Source organism: Pleurodeles waltl, chromosome 9, assembly GCF_031143425.1.
Source record: "Pleurodeles waltl isolate 20211129_DDA chromosome 9, aPleWal1.hap1.20221129, whole genome shotgun sequence".
NCBI classification, from domain to species: Eukaryota; Metazoa; Chordata; class Amphibia; order Caudata; family Salamandridae; genus Pleurodeles; species Pleurodeles waltl.
In genome coordinates this window covers 29,923,865-29,940,381 of record NC_090448.1, presented here as the reverse complement: position 1 = coordinate 29,940,381, position 16,517 = coordinate 29,923,865, and positions in this window count along the sequence as shown.

Below are 16,517 nucleotides of genomic sequence, written 5' to 3'. Positions count from 1 at the left end.
CATCGCATATTAGTAGATATGGCACATTTCTGCTCTCTCCCTGTCACGCAATGCCGCACAGCAAGTTGTCTTTCTGTATAGTGTTGCCTGACTTTTTTAAATAGAAATTTGCCCTAAACTGTGACCAAACCAAACTCCAAGGGATCCAGCCCACCCGGGAATTGCCTGGTCGTATAAAAGGCCTGTCCAGCCCTTGTTGCTAGCAGCAGGGTGGTTATTCCATCCTGTCTGCCTCCGGCTGATTTGGAGTGCAGCCTCACATGTTCTATTGTACTCTCAAAGATTGACAAGCCGATGAGGCAGAACCAACTTCTTATGAGCCCAGTAGACACCTAGGCCCATATTTATACTTTTTTAGCGCCGCATTTGCGTCATTTTTTGATCCAAAAGCGTCACAAACTTACAAAACACAGTTGTATTTTGTAAGTTTGTGCCGCTTTTGCATGAAAAAGCGGTGCAAATGCGGCGCTAAAAAAGTATAAATAGGGGCCCTAGGGTTTTCCCCAGTGCTTGATTTGTAAAAGGATGAGTGCTGGTGCCTAAAGCTTTGCTCTGGCAGAGAATACAAAAGTTGCCAAGTGTTGAATTCATCTCAGACCTCTTCCATCCACTACCCAAGGGAGTAGCCAGAAAATGAAAATAGCCCCCACTTTGAATGAAAATGCTGATGCCACCAAGCAAGTGCAGCAAGTGAGTCGAACCCTCTCTAAAACAGCTTCCTTGTCTTTATCTTCCTTGCATCTATCTATTAATTTACTCACCCGTTCATCCACCTGCTTCGCTTTTATAGTCTGTCGTCCATTCATTATTCCATCCATCATTCAAACTTTTCCCAATCCATCATTCATCCACCCCTCCATCCAATCTGTCATCCGTGAACTCATCCACCCATCCACTCTGCCATTCATTTATCCACTCTGCCCTCCATCCGTTCATCCTGCAATCCATCCATCCATCCAGACACTCTGCAATCCATCATTTCATCTATCCATCCACTCTGACATCCATCTATTTACTCTGCCATCCATTCACCCATCCACTCTGCCATTCATCCATCAATGCATCCATTCTGCCACCCATCCATCCATCCATCAAACCATGCAATCGTCAACTCTGCCACTCATCCATTTATCTTGCCATGCATCCATCATCCATCTATCCACTCTGCCATCCATCCATCCATCCTTCCATTATGCCATCAATTTGCTCATCTTTTCACCCACACATCCATTCATCTGCCCTCCTTTCACCTATCCAACCCTTACTCGGTCATCATTTTGCCTATCCATCCACCTATCCATTCACTGCCATACATCGATTATTCCACCCGTTGACTCATTACTTTACTTTGACATCCTTTCACATGTCCATCCACCTATCATTCACTCATCCCTTCATTCATCTACCCACGCATTCATTCATATTTCCTTCTTTTTACCCTCCCTTCCAATATTGCTTCTTCTTTACTTGTTCTATTTATCCAGTTGTTGTTTTTCCTTGCCCCTGTTTGTCTTTTGTTGGCGCTGTATTCCAGTCTTAATGATGAGCTTTTGTCTGCTCTGTAGATGCTAAAGCGGGGTTCACAACACCCTTGTCACTATCAGGTGATGCTGCCCCTTTACCTCTAATTTATCTCATCTGCCAAGGTCGTAATCGGGCCCAAAGTGCCTAGAGTCTTCTCCTTAGCCACTTGGGAGAGTTAAGCGATCACCACCACAGCTCCCATTTTTCCCATGTTCATGCGTGATGCGCTGCTCAAGCCCCAGTTTTTTTCTTTGAATTCTGCGACTTGTAGTTCTGTTTTATCATAGACTAAATAAGACTACAATTCCCAGAATGCAAAGTGTAAATCTAGACTGGAGTGTCACATCATGCATGGATCTTGTAAAACCTTGGCAGGGCTGCACAGCCTACGTGTATATCAGATGGGATAGAAAGGATTCCCCACAGAGGGAGGCCAAGAGCACTCACATCATGGGAGCTGAAATGAGACAAGTGAAAAGATGCATGTCTCATTTTGGTCTTTGCTGTTGCTAGATACCTTTCTCCAGCTTCAGCACCTCAGCCTTCTTATTGGCCATTCTTATTACATCTTTGTTTCTGCATCACTCTGTTTGTCTGGCCTCTGCCTGTTGCATGGTATTGTACAGTACCCCTCTTATTTATTTTGCCCTTTCTCAAATGCAGTGACACCCTCCCCTGAGTGCAGCTGCCATATGTAACAACCTAAAAACATAACAATATGTAAACTTTTCTCAATCCCCCTTCTGGGGGCCAGGGTGCAAGCGTGGGTTACTGGGCCCAACTGTGGTGGTTGAGGCCTTTACTCCTGATGCTCCAGGGCCTGGCCTTCAATGGGTCTTAGGCGATATGTACCCCTGGAAAAGTGTGGCACAGTGGTTAGAGTGGCAGACCCTGATGCAAAGATCTGGTCTGGGACCAGGGTTCAATTCCCACCTTGGCAGGTCTTGGGCTCAATTCCATTGGACCAGATAATTTGCACCTTGGTGCCTAATCGAATTAATGGGTCCCACTCTGTAACTCTGGGCAATAGCTTGCTTAATCTTCACAGTGCTTGGATGCTTGGCTTCACCCTGTGGCTGTCCAGGAGTGGGCACCTCAGAGGGAAAAGCCAGGAGGGGCTCCACAGTGGTATGCATACAGCGCCTTGAGACCCTAACAGGTGGGTAGTGCGCTATACAAGTGCAAAGTTTACAGTTTTCAGCACTTGACTTTCAGTGAGAGCATGTGTTGAGCAGTTCAAGACTTCTCAGGGAGGAGGTAGGTCCAAGGTGAACACAGGATGAAGAATCAAAATCCATCCAGGAAACTCAATACATGAATCTCCAGCCAGATTCTTGCTTTTATGACAGAAGTCATATTTATATACAAACACAAAGTGAAATACAACACACCATGAATATACACATCCCTTCGAAGGACGGCGCTTTAACATTATCTGGACAGGCTCCTGGATTCCACTTACCCGTCTACTGACAGTGGTTATTCCCCATTTATGACAGATTGCGCTAATGCGCTTGAGTCTTACAAGTCCCACAATGGCTTCTTTATAAGTCAAAGTGCACCATAGCGAAATGTGGCAGACAAGGTCTTGTACTGTGATATCATCCAGGTAGGCCACTCAGAACTCCTCCTGCACACGGAGAGCATGGTTCATCAGGTGCTGAAACGTGGCAGTATTCTTCAACCCCTAGGCACACCTTTTAAATGTTACAACCCCTCCTGTGTAAATGCAGTCTTCTCCGTGGCACCAGGCACTAAAGTGGTCAAATGAAGGTGCCCAAGTACCTTGCAGCAACAACTGGATCCACAAGCTCATCTGCTCTCTCGGTTGGCTGGGCATCAGACATAGCCACCTCATTGAGGGCTCGATAGTCCGCACCGAACCGCAGGTCATTAAACGCTTGCTTTGGTACTAGACCCACAAGACCAGGCCATGGATTTGAGATCGCTCAATAACCCCCACGTGCAGCATTTTGCCAACTTCCACTTTAATGCATTCCTGAACCCAGTGCTTAATTTGTAAGTAAAAAGGTGCCGGTGCCCAAAGCCCTCCTCTTAAATTCGCAGCTGCATCAATTAAATGTTTGAACACAGAATACTGAGGCAGCGTAATCCTGAAGCCATCTCGGGTCTCTTCAATCCATATAAAGCCAATCCCTGCCCCTTCAGCTTACTCTTGCAGCGTTCTACTTTCTCCCTTTGTGACGCTTTTTTCTTTTTCCCTCCCTCCGTCTGTCCCATATGTGTCTTTGGCTCTCAGCAAATGTTTGAGGCAAAAGAATAAGCCCCGGCCCTCAAAAATAAGTGCTGGTGCTCAGCACCGGAAACAACATGCACAAATTAAGCACTGCCTGAACCTAGTCAGACCTTCTGTGTTCCTGCCCTTCACTGGCAGACTGTCTCCTGTGTCTGTCATGCACACAGAGAAGTGCCAACCCTGGAGTCATCAGGACGCGGTTGGAAAACGATCCCAACACCTCTATACGTTCCCTCCACTGCTAAGGCATTTACTCAGGGGCTACCTGCACCATTTGCACAGTGCTGTCCTTCACATCACTATGAACAGCTCTGGGAGAGCCTCTCTGTCTCCTTCAATGTCCCCTGCCAAAACCATGATATTCAGTACATAATCTATTTGAAGGTAAAGCTTCACTTCGTTCACATGGATCTCCATCTTGGGTTCCGTTGTGCCACCTGTGTCCATCAAGTTGTTAAATTCAGAAACCTTCTGAACCACTTTTGATTGCCCACACCATTTGTCTTCCAGAGCTCAGTGACAAATAGAGGCCAACACCAATACCTCCTGCCTCTCCTGATGCCCAGTCAGTGTAGCTTCTGCTCGTACCATTCCTTCATCAACACTTGGCTAGCCTGAAGGGTTTCCTTTGATTGGCTCATGTATTGTGCTCTTAGCTTCCTGAGGCCAATCAAATAGCCCACCGTATCCTACTTAACTGAAAGTCGATCACCTGCATGATAGTCTGTTGACCCTAGCAGGCTTGCATCCTTACTATGTCCACCAGTCAGAGTGAGCAAATTGTGACCTACCTCATTAATATACATGAGGCCGGTGAGTTTGCAATGAATGCCCAACTGAAACTTTACACTCTGAACTATTGGTACATAGGTGAGTTCCCCCCCAAAATATATTGGTCGCAAATTACCACCAGTTTTGTTACAACTAGTTTTTAATTAATCTGCCTCTTATTGCAGAATTTTAACCTTCTTGTACTTTGGTGAGTGGACCCTGCACCGGGTGTCCATACTGATATTTAAAGGGAGTGAACCCACCTTTCTTCTATAGAATCTCTCTGTAGGCAAACAAAAGACTTGGCAAGAGAAGTTCCCACTTTCTCCTGAGGTTCTCTGGCAGAGTTCCCATCATGCTCCTAGGTGTTCTGATAAACCTCTCCAACAAACCAGACTTTCTGAGTGACTTCCTGATCCAGAATGCACTTCGGCTGATGATCTGTATCCTCAGCAGCACCTTCAGAGAAATGCTGCTAAAGCCCTCACTTCCGCTATCACTGGATTCAAGCTAGCCTGACTGATGAGGGGTGATACCCCGAAACCGAACCCAGGAGTCTTGTTTCTGGCCCAAGGTGGACCTGGCCTGGCAGTTCAGGCTGAACTGTTCCCATGGGGAGCAGGGTCAGGACTGATCTGCATAGGACTGAGTCCAAACTGGGGTGGCATGATGAGCAAAAAAAGGATAGATTGGAATGGGGCCCGAGCGCTTGCCAGAGGCTGAGGTTACATCAAGCATTCCATCCTTCACCTTGTTGGTTTCGCTTTCACTTTCAGAGCAGCCAATATCTGCTCCATTGAAGACAGACTGTGATCCAGTTTCTCGTATTACTTACAGGCGCAGGGCTTTGCTAGCAGATGCGGATTTATTACGCTTCAGGCATGCTTTAAAATTACATTTCTTCCTCTCTCTGTACATTGGCAGCAGTTTCCCGCACATTCTCATTGAAGGAAAGCAATTTTGAAGCATGCCTTCAGGACAGTTAAAGCTCCTACCTCAGGGAGCTCCTCTTGCCTGAGCAGCAGGGGGTGGGGTGCAAGGGAACAACAGGATGGTTCGACTCAGCACCCCGCCCCCTTTGGCCTCATAGGCGCGCAGTGCATTGTGGGTCTGGAATGATGGCATTAACATATGCCACTCAAAAACCCCTGCAGAGCGGATGCAGAGCTCTGCTTCCCCCCCCCCCCCCCCCCCCCCACCATCTCCTGCAGCGCAAGTGCACCACGAGACGGGAAAGAGGAAGGTGGATTGTGGTGGGGGCTGCGTTAATGAACTGCTTCGGGAATTTAAATTGATTTTTTTAATCAGATATGGGATATTAGCAACACCTGTCCATTTGCCAACAAGTGAAAGCAAGAATCAGTCAATTAAAGCTCCCCCACTGCTCGAGACACAAGAAAACCTGGGACGTACAGTTAACCCCTTGCAGCTTGGCACTAAAATCATGCACAGTTGTTTTTTAGGGGCAAATATACAAAGGGGCATATTTACAAGAAACTGGCGCATCAGTGCTTAGGCGCCAGTTTTCTTGCGTTGCCCCGCCCCACCTAACGACACCATGGATGCACTGTATTTTCAATACGCGCACCGTGGCGCACGTTAGGCCAATAGTGTCAACATTTCTGTGGCGCTTTGCTGCACTAGTGTCAAAAATGTTGACGCTAGTGCAGCAAAGACCAAGGAGGCCCCCTGCTTAAAATGGGTGCGTCATTTTAACGCCTGCCCTAAGCAGGCTTTAAAAATGACGCCAAAGATGCTGCAACAAAATCTTGTAGATTTCACTGCGCCATAAGTGTGGGCCTCCTAACACCGGAACACCCCCTTTTCATACATTATGCCTGACGCAGGCATAATGTGGCGCAAGGGGTCGCAAAGTGGATCAATGCATGCATGGCACCACTTGTAAATATGGCGCTGCGAAAATTTCTTCCTTGAGTCACATTAGCGTAAAAAAAATGACACTAGTGTGGAGCATGGAGGCTCTAAGGCCTTGTAAATCTGGCCCAAAGTATTTTTGCGATCACAAACATTCTGATACTGAGTTTGCAGCTGCAAAATTGCTTTTTATAATGTATGAATTCTATTTTAGGAGTTGGTATATTTTTACCGACTCCTAAAATGGGTTGTGAGCCTAGACTGAGTTGATATTTCGAAATGACGTGTGATGGGCATACCATATAAATAACGAATCAGTATGTGATATATATTCATGTTTTTCATCCATTGCCCGTCAACTTCTGAGTTGAGGTGGTTACATATTCACAAAAGGGAAGGACAAGGGTTCATCTTTGGGAATGGAGAAAAAAAAAGTTGTTGGAGAGTAGGCAGTGGTTCAGAGGAACAACTCTTAAAGAAACTTTTTAAAAAAAGTAAACTTTTTGTGAACACGGAACCATTTCCTTTGAGAAAAATAGGCTGTTTAAAAAAAAAAAATGTTTATTTACTTAAAAGGATCACCAACATGCCTCAGGGCAGTGAGCTGAACCCAGGGATGCTTTTCAAGTCTTGAGAAACAGCTCCAGTTCAATTTGCTACTCAATGAAGTGGGAACACTGCTGCTTCTTGGGGGTTGTAGTCCACAAGCCTATGATACTTGTCAGCCCATTGGACTACAACTCTCAAGAAGTGCCCCAAGACCTGCTTGCGTGGGCTGGTTTTGCAGGCCATGGCCACTGGAATTATGCACCACTGGCTGACCAAATTATCACGCAGGGTTGACAAAATTATGCTGCAAGAATGCGGCAAATCTGTGACAGTATTGTTTTGTTATTTTGTCATTTGTCATTTGTGTGGTAAAGGTTGCACCTCATTAGTACCAGTTTGCCAGGTAAATGCAACAATTAGTCACATAAAGCTCATCAGTTAACATTTGCTAAAGGTCTGCCATTGTGTGGAACAGGGCTTTGCCACTAAAATTAAAAACAAAAAACTTTTGATTCATTTTTAGCTAGAAACAGTTTTTTTTGGTTGAAATCTGAAAATTATTCAGCAGATGGTGAATTATTTCTCAAATCCATAATTATATGGAAAATGCCACAGAATTATGTTATTCCAGTGGCCCTGCTTATATAGCCCAGCAGCAGGTGCGGACTTGTGCATGGGAGGAAGGGAGGTGTGCGTTGAGGTCCTTAGCCCCTCCCATAGGCGGACTGAGCAGGTGGAGTGATGGACGGTGCGGCAGCAGGGCCCTCTCAGGGGCCTTCTTCAGGACCTCCACGACCACTGCAGCCGAACACTGATTCGCCAGCAAGAGATGTCCTTTTTAGGGGCTACAACGTCATTCTGCTGTGTCAGGGGGACGCCGCAGGTGTACTCATCACGGCGGACTACCTGTTCCGGTCTCCTCTACTGCCACGCCTGCCTGCCACGCCTACTGGAAAGCGCTACTTAGTTCTTGCACATTCCCGCTGCTAACGGGGCTGCAATGCCATTCTGCTGTGTCGGGGGGATGCCGCAGGTGTACTCATCGCAGGGGACTACGTATCCCAGTCTCCTATACTGCCGCGCCTACAGGAAAGCTCTGCTTAGCGCCTGAACAGCCCCGCTGCACAGGCCCGCTGTGCCAAGGACGGGCCTATCTTCGCCGTCATCGCCTGGAGGAGGCTGGGCCACCCTCATTGGTTGTACTATTTCTTCATGGACATTGGTGAGTTATATTGGTCCTTTCCTATAGCAATAACGGTGGGGTCTGCAGATGGAGCAAGGACTATGGGCAAGAGAAAAGTGACTGGTGAGAAAGGCAACTTCATTGCTAGATCCAAACAGGAAGTCAAACAGGAACCGCGCTTGATTAATTTCTTGCCCATGCGGTAGGAGTGATTACGAAGGAGATAGACCTAGCGGAAAGCCGGCTGTCTCTTGATCTGGATGTCGAGCCATGTGTATTGCCGTCTTGTTGTAAGCCGACACTTTTAGCCCCATCTAGTGATGCTCCCTTCAGTCCATCGAGCTTGTCCAGTGCAGCTGACTCTAGCGAATCTTCGACAGTGTGTAGTAACTCTACCGTGTTGGCTGGTCTTGCCTGCCGCATTACCAGTTCTGATGATCCTGCCGTAAGGAAGAAAACGAAGACTAGGCACGGGCCTGTTGACCAAAAACCAAGTTCCTGAGGTCACCCGCTTAAAAGGCTCCCCAAAGCCAAGGTCTCCCACTGACCAGCAGTCTATTACAACTCGGGGTGACTAGTAAAGAGTTGGACAAGGTTTTAGCAACTGCATTGGACGCTCTTGTGGCTAAGGTTGAATTTGCAGTGGCTTTGTTAAAGAATCCTTTGGCTCTTAAGATCAATGAGCTTAAGGAAACAGTAACAGCTCTTGCAAGCAAACATGACTCTCTGATGCCACCTGCAGCCATGTTGCGTCCGTCCACATGGGCTCCAGTAATTGCTCAGGCTGCTTCGAAAGAGCCCAGGTGTACTTCGGCTAAGAAGACAATACCCCATGACAGAGTGTTTTCTACATCCAATGCTTCAGCAAGGGGAGTCATTGAGCAGGCCAACTGAGAATCCTGGCCCAGTAAGGAGTGGACAGCGGGATCGAGGGGCATCTGGGGGTAGATCCGATATTCCATGTTGCAATACAGCTTCCAACAATTACAACCAGGGGGTTCTCTCCTTGGTTTGGACTTACTACCGGCCTGTTGTCCATATGTGGTAGTGTTAGCTGGAGTTCCATCATTGGCTTTGAAAAACAAAGTATGCCATTGGTTAACTTGGAATGCAAACTTTTCAAACCACGGCACGTATTTATAATTTTTTAGCACCACATTTGCGTTGTTTTTTGATGCAAAATCGGTGCAAAAGTACAAAGTACAATTGTGTTTTGGAAGTTTGTGCTGCTTTTGCATAAAAAAATGACGCAAATGTGACGCTAAAAAAGTATAAATACGGACCCATGATTATAATGACATCCTTTTAGTCCGGAGGGTGGGCTGGCTTGGTCGTTCAGTAAAGTCAATTGGAGGGGATTGTGTTGTGATTAACTGGAGGTATCCAGCATTGGCGTCACGTTTGCTTACAACAGGACGCAAGGAGGGTAGATCGGTGGGTGGTGCTGCTATCAACACTCTTCGTCTAGGATATTTTTACAAACCAGTCCTTCCTAAAGGGCTTCAGGACCGTAGGTCCCAGTCACCAAGTCTGGATAGCGTGAATCCCCCAGCTGTTCTAATTAATAACAAATTTCCAATAGGCAGGGGGACCTAGTACGCCTGCTCCCAGTGAGCTGACTGGCCATGTCGATGCTGGTCCCTCCCCCTTAGTAGTTAGCGGGTTGGAGGGAGACGGTGCACAGCATCTGTCGACAGTTGATGTGCCCATAATTAATGCTGGGAGTGCTTGGTCCCAGGACTATCCTGGAACTAGAGTTATTTTATAGAACATTACTGGGAAAAACAACAAGCTGGCCCGCCCAGTGTGGGGAAACTTTGTTGATCGCTTCAACCTATGCTTGTTTCAGGAGACCTGGGCTACTAAACCCTGATTTAGTTGTGGGTTTGCTCATTTTGATTGCCCCGCACGTTCTTCAGAGAAAGGTCGGCCCTCAAGGGGGGGCTTGCTATATGGGTTAAAACTTCCCTGCTATGTTTGGTCAAAGAAATTGACCTTGCTTCCCCTGATGGTTTGTGTGTTGTACTACAGTTTCCCACAGGCGTTTGTTTTAGCATTTACAATGTCTATTGCAGGAGGGTGGGCACAGGGGCTCATCTTCCAGCCATTGAGTTGATAAATTTGCACTTGTCAGTACTCCCATCCGCCTAGTTCAGTTCAGAGGCCGCGTATTCTGATCCTTCGCATTGAATTGCCCCAAGCTTCTGGTTCTTCCTGTAATGATGCAGTTTTGTCTTGTCACAATCTGAATGTTTTCTTCTCATTCTCCAAGATCCTTGGGCTTCAATCTAGATACTTCTTCAGCATCATGTCAGATGTTCCAGGTCTTTACTTTGTAGTAGGAAGGGTCGCCTGCCCGAAGAGCTGCTTTTCAGTCCCTATTTTGAACATATCTGAAGTAGTGTTCCTAGTTTCCAATTTATGAGCTACTCGATCCAGCATCTTGGTTGGCGTGGACGACGCTAAACTAAATATGACGATCGTCAATTATTATTTTACCCTGGAAAAGATCGTTCTAGATCTCCTCTCAATGATCTGGAAGTAAGGGCCTGATTTAGAGTTTGGCCGACGGGTTACGCCATCACAAACGTGACGATCTCCCGTCTGTCGTTTTACGATCCCATTATATCCTATGGAAATCGTAACACAGCGGATGTGATATCTGTCACGTTTCTGACGGAGTTACCCCATCCGCCAAACTCTAAATCAGGCCCTTAGTTTCTGCAGCACTTTTGGGTGATATTTCCAATTTGTCTGGTGATTTCAATGCCGAGGTTGCGTCTGGGTATATTCAGATCATACGTTGCCTTGGAGTAGGACGTAAGCTGGCCTATTCTTGATCCAATGTTTAATTAAGGCGAGTCTGATAAAAGAGGGAGAGCTCTCTGAGGCATTTTAGAGGATGAGACATTACAACACACCTGTGCAACAAAAGTTCAAGGTGCGTCTTATTCTGTGATTGCTTATACTTTATCTCAGGTCACTTTTTACATTTTTGTTGGTTATTTCATATTGCTCTGTGCTCAGAGAAAATAGAATAAAATACTGAGGGGCATATTTACAAGGAAGTGGTGCATCATAGATGATACACCACTTTTCTTGAGCCCCCCCACCGCACCTAAAGACACCATGGTTGCACCATGTTTACAATACGGCGCACCGTGGTGGTCGTTAGCACAATAGCTTTGATGCTATTGTGGCGCTTTGCTACACTAGCGTCCAAAATTTACGCTGGTGCAGCAAAGCACAGGAGGCCCATTGAATATCATGGGTGTGTCATCTTAACACCAGCTCGGAGCAGGCGTTAAATATGACAGACAAAATGGCACAGTGAAATGCTGAAAATTTCACTGTGACATTTTTCGGGCCTCCCTGCGCCGGAATGCCCCCCTCGCATACATTATGCCTGACGCAGGCATGATGTGGCACAAGGGGTTGCAAAGTGGCGCAATGCATGCATTGGGCTACTTTGTAAATCAGCGTGGCAGAAAAGCCACCTCAGTGCGCCTTAGCGTCAAACAAATTACGCCATGGCGGCTCTAAGGTGGTGCATGGGGCTTGTAAATATGCCCCTGTATACTTTAGATAGGAATACAGAGGCAAATTTCCCTCAGTTGATGGAACTAGGTCAGAGAAGGCAAGTTGTAGTTATTTCGACATGGGATCTCTAAAGAATCCACTTGCGGTATATGGATGGAAAGTGTGTCCAGGAAGTTGTCTCCTGAAGCTATCATATCTCAATACGAAGCCTTTGTTTGTTCTTTTTTTCTTTCGTGGAGATAGTTATCTCCAATTAGTGATGACCGGTACGAGGACAACCGGACCAGGATTAATGAAGATTACCTGTAAGTAATAGAACATTTCTTACTCTGCATGCTTTAGCACACACTTCAGCACTGCCTAAGTAGTAAGTGACCTCTATGGCAATGAATGAACACCATGTTGATAACAGCAGTGCCCAGGAACTTACCTGCATTATGTGAAACAATGTCTTCTTCCTCTTGGGATCCAGGTTCAGGGCATCTCCATATGCAAATATAGGAAATACCACCAGCTTATCTGCTTGTAGCGGTAACACCTGTTTCCCGCCTGCTAATGTCTGTAATTTGGGCACTTACCCTTAGTATTTGTAAGTGTGGCAAGTGTTAATTGTCTGCTTTTGGTTCTTGCTTTTTGTGGGACATTCTCAGGTGTGTAAGTGTTACTGACTCACTTTAAATGTGGCAGAATGACTGCATGGATCATACAGAATAGGACATTATTGGGGAATGCCACAAATTCTGTAATTCCCTGTGGTGTTTCTAATTCCTTTGCATTTCAGAGTTACCTGCAGACTCTGAAAGAGTACTAGAGTTTCAACACACAACCATGAACTGTTATTCTCTCAAAATGATGATATCATCTGCAAACTTAACAGTTGCAAAAATAGAAAAAAATTACACAAAATAGGATAACTTGCCAAAGATTCGTTTAAACACAGTACATATGCCTGATTCAAGAACAACTCTGTAAAAAATGTTTTATTAGGATATCTCAGGACTATCTTGGGATTCAGGAAGACTTCCGGTACTCCAGGGATGAAAGGACATTTGCACCTTCTCAGGAGTGCTCACCCATATAAAGTTTTTTTCTTTTAGAAATGTAACGTGCACATTCTTGAATTATGAACCATAATGCATGATTACATTTGCACTTATTAGCATAAATTTGTCCTTCTAAAACCCTTATTCTGTACACCGAGCAGTTCTGTCCATCTTTTCACCCTGAAAACAAATGTATTCCTGCCCTTCTTTGGCGTAAATGTAAGGCCATTAACAGTGGTGGCTGGTGACCTTTAATGGTGGTGGGGCGTAAACCTTGGTTCGAATTCCAATGAACGTCTTCTTGAAGGGTCCTCTCACACTTTCTTGCACTAAGGGCCTCATCTACAAAGATTGGGCTCAGGGCAGCGCTGCAGCACCGTAAGTCTTTTTGCTGGACTGCCCTACGCCATATCCAAAGGGCTGGAATGGACCATATCCGCGCGACACGGTGCATTCCTGTCCTTTCAGCCAGCGCCGGTCACACGTTGGTGCCTAGCACCAACGCAGGCACCTCTGTTCTGCATTGTTGCCAGGATTGTTTTTGTGCAGGATGGGACACCTTCCTTCACAAAAACAATCAATGGAGGCGTTTTCCTGGTTCTGTGTGTGTTGCAGAACGCAGCACACATGGAAAGAGGAAAAAAACTAGGAGAAATGAAAACATTTCTCCTCGTTATGCCTGCTCTGGGGAGGCATAAGGTTTTGTCGCTGCCCCAGGTTTACGTGACTTTGAAAATCTGGGGAGCATCAAAATCCATGGGTGTTGTGTGGGAACACCCACCATTACGCCCATGGAACGCTTCCTTGACACAGAGTAAGGCAACACAGAGCTTTGCGCGGCCTTGCCTTACTCCGTATCTATGAAGCCATGCATAGCCACGCAGGGCGGCTCTGCGTTGCCTCATAGATATGATCGAGAGGCGTGAGCCACCGCAGCAGCTAAAAAAGTGATGCTCCAGCACCCCAGGCCTCTCGTAAATAACCCCCTAAGTTTACTGTCTCACTTTGACTCACTCAGTCTTACTCTGTCTCACTAATTCACATAGTCTCACTCATTCTACTCTACTCTGTCTGACTCAGTCCCACTCATTCTCACTCATTCTGAATTTGGTGACTCAGTCTTACACACAGTAACATTCAGTTACACTCACTGTCATTCTCCCTCTCTCACTCACATTCATTCTCACACATAATCGTCATTACTGTCACTCATTCTCACTCACTCTCACTCACTCCTTCGCTGACTCTCTCTCACTTTAACTCACACAGAGTCACACAGACATGCTGACAGAGTTGGAATGGCACCAGCAGCTTCACGCACCTGTGTCAGCGATCAGACAATGCCACTAGCTGCCTGAGTTTGTTGCTAGACCCGAAGCGGGTCTGCATTTTATTTTTAGGTTACCAAGAGTGATTAATTATACACTCTTGATTAAAAAAAAAATAGAGTACAAAACAAGGAGGGTGTAGTGTAGCTGTGGAGCCCATAAATAAGAGCCTCCGCTGGTCCAGGGACATCCATCCATCAAACCATTCCATCCACTCAATTGTCCATCCTTTCATTCATCTACTTCCCTTTCACCCATCGATTCATCAATCCATCCTTTTGCTCATCCATGCGCCCTTTCGCTCCATCTATTCATCCTTTCATTTCATTCATCCATCATCCCCCCTTTGTCACATCCATTTATCCACCCTTTCAGTCAGCCATCCATCGTTACACCCATCCATCCGCCCTTCGTCCCATCCATCCATCCACTCGTGCAATCCTCCGTTTTCCCTTTCACTCAGCCATTGATCCTTTCAATCACTCATCCATCAATTTACCCTTTCACTCATCCATCCGTCCTTTCATCCAGACATCCATCTACCCTGCCTTTCACTCATCCATCTTTACATCCATCCTTTCTCATCCATCCTTTTGCTCATCCATCCGTATTTTTACTCCATCCCTTCATCTACTCATCTATCCTCTTACACTTCCACTCATCCATCCAACCTTTCACTCATTCATCCATGCATCTGCACATCCACCATTGCATTCATCCATTCATCCACCCATCCTTCCTTTCAGTCACTCCCCCCCAAGTTCATTTGTCTGTGGAGCTGCAGACAGAAGAGGCCTCTCAAGAACCCTGCCCCCAATCTGCTAAAGCAGGGTGGGGTTTTTGATGCCCCTTAAGCTTAACTGCACACTTACCTCTTCCTAGTGCTCTAGTGCACTTGTTGTCTGCAGCTGGTCCCTTCCCCCTCTTGGGCCTCTAGGAAGTGGAGATCAGGAGCTCTCTGTCCTGCTCAGCTCCATAACAGTGTTTTTCAAAGTGAGAGCAAATGCAGCACTAAACACAATACTGCCAGGAGAGCAGTCCCCTGCACCCCTCCTACAGCTTGTCCCTCTGTGATGACCAACAAATTGTTGCCACCCCCTCCCTCCCTGTCCTCATCAGCCTGCCCCACCCCCAGCCATTGAAGTGAATGGACCCTTGCTAACTCCTCCCAGGGTCACTGTTTATGGCCCCAAAAGCAACCGGATCCGTGCATTATAATTCAGCCCTCCCTCTCCTGTGATGTCTCTGCTGTAGCTTGTGCTGCAGGTTCACCGACTGACACTTGTACAGTAGGACATCTGCAAAATTCACTAGAGTTCACCCAAGAGATTCAGCACTGTCTCCCAGCTGTAATTTCCTTTCAGCTGCTCTGTCTTTATTTCCCTGTTCTTGCCTCTCTCCTGAAGGTGGCAGGACAGGCCCCCTGTGCCCATGAACACCTGTCACCTTTGGTGAACAGTTTGCAAACCATTTGAGAACAGACACAAATGTGCAGGCTTGTATATGCCTCCAACATTTTCAGGTAATCCTGCCAGGACATCCCACAAGCCGGCCCAATAATGAGACTTATTTTCATTTTAAAATTATAACTTACTGTGTCATTTTAAGAGTGAGCGAAACCATTTACATGCTAAAATCCTTATTTTTATGAATCACGAATTTGCAATTCGAAATTATGCTATTTTCACTCTTAAGCATCCCCTGGCTGTGCAAATACTTTTGCCAGTTGATCCCTTTGAGATTTAACTACCTACTACTCAATGTATGAGTGCACAATTAAAGGTTTTTAAGTGCAAACCAGCTTTGACACATTTTTAATATGTTTTGGTTGGTTAAATCTTATTGGGCCTACTTCAGAATGAAACTAAACCGTAAATTATCAACTATTTTTAAATAATCGATTAAAAAGCTCAATGCAGTTTTCTAATCAGTGCCCAGGTTGGCAATGTCTATCCAGCTAGATATTGCAAATCCAACCTAAATATATCGTTTTTTGTGTGATATGCACAAATATAACCACAGAGATTCAACCTTCACAAAAATGCCTGATGGTTTCTTTTCAGACCACTTTTTTTGGAGGCAAGGAAAGGTTTTCGCTAATTTTCTGCTTTTGCTGAATCTTTAGATAGGTTCAAAAGGAAGTGATAACTTTCAGCTGCAAAAATCAAAGTATGAGGTTCTTGAAAGCTTTAGATCACTTAGGCCCATATTTAAGAAAAAGTGGCGCATCAGAGATGATGCGTCACTTTTTCTGCTCCCGCTACTGGCACCTAACGACACCATGGTTGCGCCATATTTATGATATGGCGCAGCATGGCGGTCGTTAGTTCAATAGTGTCAACATTTTTGATGTTATTGTGGCACTTTGCTACGCTAGCGTCAAACATTTTGACGCCTGAGTAGCAAAGTGCAAGGAGGCCCGTAGGTTTCTATGGGTGCGTCATTTT